Source organism: Mauremys mutica, unplaced genomic scaffold (assembly GCF_020497125.1).
Source record: "Mauremys mutica isolate MM-2020 ecotype Southern unplaced genomic scaffold, ASM2049712v1 Super-Scaffold_100286, whole genome shotgun sequence".
In the NCBI taxonomy this organism is placed as follows: Eukaryota; Metazoa; Chordata; order Testudines; family Geoemydidae; genus Mauremys; species Mauremys mutica.
This window is the reverse complement of record NW_025423304.1, coordinates 282,515-286,483: the sequence shown is the minus strand read 5'-3', so window position 1 is coordinate 286,483 and position 3,969 is coordinate 282,515. Positions and strand designations below refer to the sequence as shown.

The window sequence follows — 3,969 nt, the reverse complement described above, 5'->3', positions numbered from 1 at the left end:
GCCCGGGTCAGCTGACTCAGGGTTATGGGGCTTGAGCTGCAAGACTATAAAATTACAGTGCAGACAGATGGGCTTGAGCCCAACCTCTGAGACCCCACAAGGGGTGAGGGTTTCCGAACCCAGGCTTCAGTGTGAACACAAATATCTGCGCCACAGTTTTTAGCCCCACAGCTTTAGCTTCATGAGCCCACGTCAGATGGTCCAGGCCAGCCATGCTGCCATCTTTATCCCAGGAGAGATGGACTCTAAGGGTACGTCTCCATTGCAATGTCAGCCCAGGTGTGGCTCGCTGTGCTCAAAGCAGCACCCTGGAAGCCCCATATTCACCACTCTCCTATAATGATGATACGGTTTGTACAAAGTCTGCCTGGTGAGGTATCATTTCAAAAGTCTTGGTCTGTTGAACATTACTATTGTGTTGGATTGTGTGTGTAGCATTGGCTGGGAAGTTTTGCTCTGTGTGTGTTACTGAGATGAGGTTGAGAAATGCCCACCACCAGCCTTTCAGGTGTGACAATGGAGGAGCCAGACCCGCTGCTGGCCCATTAAAGGGATCCACACTCCCAAGGACTATCCCAGGAACCGTGTACAATGCAGACTTCTCCGAGATAGCACAGCGACAATGGACACTGCTTGGCTCACATCCTAGCAAAGGTACTTCCTAGCCAGTTGGAAGAAACTATGAAAGGGGGGGTAGAGACACTATGAATTGGCCTCTCTCCCCCACAACTCAACAGCTGGAATCACACCTGGATGACAAAACTGATTCAGAAATCAGAAGAGAATAATAATAGTACATTCAAACCAAAGTCCCCAAACAGACTAGTAGTGGTTTCTCAGCAGAAAATTTTCAGATTGGGGAATTTTGTTTTCCCAGTCAGACTTTGCCAAGGGAAGCAGAGAGAAAATGGTTGAGTTGTCTCCTTCAGAACAGCTTGGCCTAGACACTAGCTCTGGTTCACTGTTGTGGCCTTGCTCAGGTTGGGGGTATTTTAATTATTTGGGGAGGTCCCAGGGTGTTTGGGGGAGATTATGAGGCTGTTCCCTTTTGAGATAAAAGCTAAGAAATGCAGGACTAGAGATTTTTTTTTAGAAATCTGGGATTTAGACATTTTATTTGAAGCGGGTGGGAGGGGGGCAGCTGAGATTCTGAGAAGGTTTTCGTTTGCAAGAAGCAACCTTGTTTGATCTGTCATTGTACCAAGGGGGGAGATGGTTGTCTATAAAGGAGAGTGAAGACTAAATGCGTCCAATAAGGATGGGATTTGAACCCATGCATGCAGAGCACAATGGATTAGGAATCCAGCACCTTAACCACTCGGCCACTTCATCTGAGCTGCTAAAATAGGGACAGGAGGAGAAATCTAAGGCCAGCAGAGATCGGGACACTAAGGAGTTCCCCAATCCTAAGCACAAGCAGGGGCTGAATGAGCTCCCCCCTCACATCTAGTGAGGAGCTGGGGGAAGACTTCAGGAACAGGCCGTGTTTGCATAGACACCCCTGCTCTGCCTAGCTATGCAGCATGGTGGGGCCGCTTCCCCAAAATGACCAGTTTGGGATGGTGGTGGTTACAAATCACTTTAGGATTGAGTGGAATGAAATGGTATTCTCCTTCCTGTACAAGTGAAGGGCAGGAGAATGTACCTAGGCCGTCCTGACGGAGGGGTGGGTGGAGGAGGAATCGCTTTCATTGGACGGCAGAGAAGTGATTGAGGACGTCACCCTAACCCAGTTGTCCCCAAACATTTCACACTGCGCCCTCGTATCCATGGCTGTGGCCCCTCGGTAGCCGCGGTCGAGAACCGGGGCTGGGAGTGGGGCCGGTGCTTGCTGGGGAGAGGGGTGCGGACAGGGGTAAGGGGGTCGAGGCCGGGCTGGGAGCCAGGGGCCAGGCTGAGGGTGGGGTTGGGGGAGAGCTGGGACAGAGTGGGGCTGAGTGGGGCTCCCTCCCTGCCCTCCATGGGGGCTGGCTCAGGCTCTGGGGTGCCCCCATCAATCTTCCTCTGTGTCCCCCTAGGAGTCACACCCCACATTTTGGGGACCACTGACCCCTACTCGCTCAGCAGGGGCTAGTGATGCCAAAGCCCAGGGAAAGGGAGAACAAGTGTGGGGGCCCCAGCACCGGAACCATGACCCCCCCCCACTTCTGTCTGTGGCTCCGCCCCCTTCCACCCACGGCCCCACCCACTGTCACCTCTGTTCCACCCCTTCCCCCACTGGCCCCACCCTGTCACTCCTTTACCCCGGCCCCGCTGCGGCCCCGAGACCAGAGACGCTCTGTGCCCCTGCTGCAGCCCCCGGGCCGTAGCAGGGAGTGGGAGCTCCTCCAGCCCTGGGGCCGACATGGGGGAGACTTTCCCAGGGGGGCCCAATTTGGCCAGGGCCCCTAGTCATGGGCCCCACTGCCCCCTTGGCGACGCAAGGTTTGGGGAGGCTGAGCCCCCTCCCCCGAGCCTCCATTACGAGCCGCCCAGGCTACCTCTGCTCAGTGGGTGGCCAGTCTCCCTGTGTCTCTGCTGTTCGTGCTGGGGAGCCCGGCCGGCCTTAGTGGTGGGGCCCCCGGCAGCCGCCCAGGGCTCCAGGGGGTCAAAGGGCACCGTGTGGCCGTGCAAAGGTGCTCACTGCTCTCCCCTGCCCCAATGCTCCTCCGTGGCCTCACAGAGGGTGGGGGGAGCGAGGAGCAGCACTATGTGCTCCATGCGTCCTGGTCACTTTCCCCACCTGGGCTGGGCTGTGAGGGGAGCATCAGAAGCTGCTGCTCTCTGCCCTCCCCTGACGCAGCCCGGCTGAGGAAAGTGACCTGGATGCAGGGAGCTCGGATGATGTCCCTTCTCACCCCCCTGCCCCTGCTAGGGAAGGCTGCTGTGTGGTGTCTCCATGGCTCCACTGTCAGTGAGGCAGGTTTCTCGCTCCCATTGTTCCAGAGGCATCCTACTAGATAAAACTGAGCAAGAAATGCTTCCCAGTGGTTTTTAGGACTGGAATTGCTATTTTCAACAGCCATTGCCATTTTTTTTCTAGTTTTGTTTGTTTAAAAGGAAGACAGTGATATTGCACTGGCAAATTTCCCATAGAAACAAAGAATAATAAAGGCACCTCAACTTTTCCTCATTTATGGAGGACAGTCTTATAATATGCATCCAGAGATCCTCCAGTCACACTAGCTGAAAATTGTTCCACTTTACTGCAGTTCTGTAACCATGCGGGAACCTGTCCTGTCTGTGTTCTGTGCACATCCAAAATTCCTGTTGAATGACCTGCCCTGGGAGCAAGTTACCAGTGACCCAGGGCAGTGGCAGAAGGAGGGTGCAGGTGGTGGGGGGAGCCCAGGGCTGGGGCAGCAGTGGGTGTGTGGGTGGGGGAGCACTGGTGGGGAAGGGGGAGCCCAGAGCTGGGGCAGCAGGAGGGTGCAGGTGGGGGGGGGGCAGAGCCCAGGGCTGGGGCGGCAGGGGGTGCGGGTGGGGGGGACAGAGCCCAGAGCTCGGGCAGCAAGGGTTATGGGGGGGAGCCCAGGGCTGGGGTGGGGGCAGCCAATTTTTTTTTTCCTGGGGGCGGCAAAAAACCTAGAGCCTACCCTGCCTCCACCCACCGTGAGGTAGGCAGGAGCGGATCATTATTATCCCTACTTGAAAGAGGGAGAAGCTAAGGCTGAGAAAGGAGAATTGACTTGTCTTAGGTCACACAGCCAGTCAGGGGCAGAGTTGGGAATAGGACCCTAGAGCTCGGATTTTCAATATACCTGCCCCTGGAAATTTCCACTACATGCATCCGACGAAGTGGGTATTCATCCACGAAAGCTCATGCTCCAGAACATCTGCTAGTCTATAAAGTGCCACAGGACTCTTTGCTGCTTTTACAAACTAACCATCAGATCTTGAATTTCAGACACTGAATGACCTGAATAAAGTGCTCTGTGATGAGCTCCAGACCAACAACAGTGACAGTAATTATTCAGCAAGTATTTGAGG

General features: G+C 55.0%; 1 non-coding gene across 1 annotated transcript; it reads right to left on the bottom strand.

The window, feature by feature from the left end:
* Positions 1 to 1,250: 1,250 nt before the first annotated feature.
* TRNAR-CCU lies at positions 1,251 to 1,332 on the bottom strand. Its single transcript has one exon. It is a non-coding gene; the product is annotated as a tRNA-Arg (tRNA).
* Between the last annotated feature and the right edge of the window lie 2,637 nt (positions 1,333 to 3,969).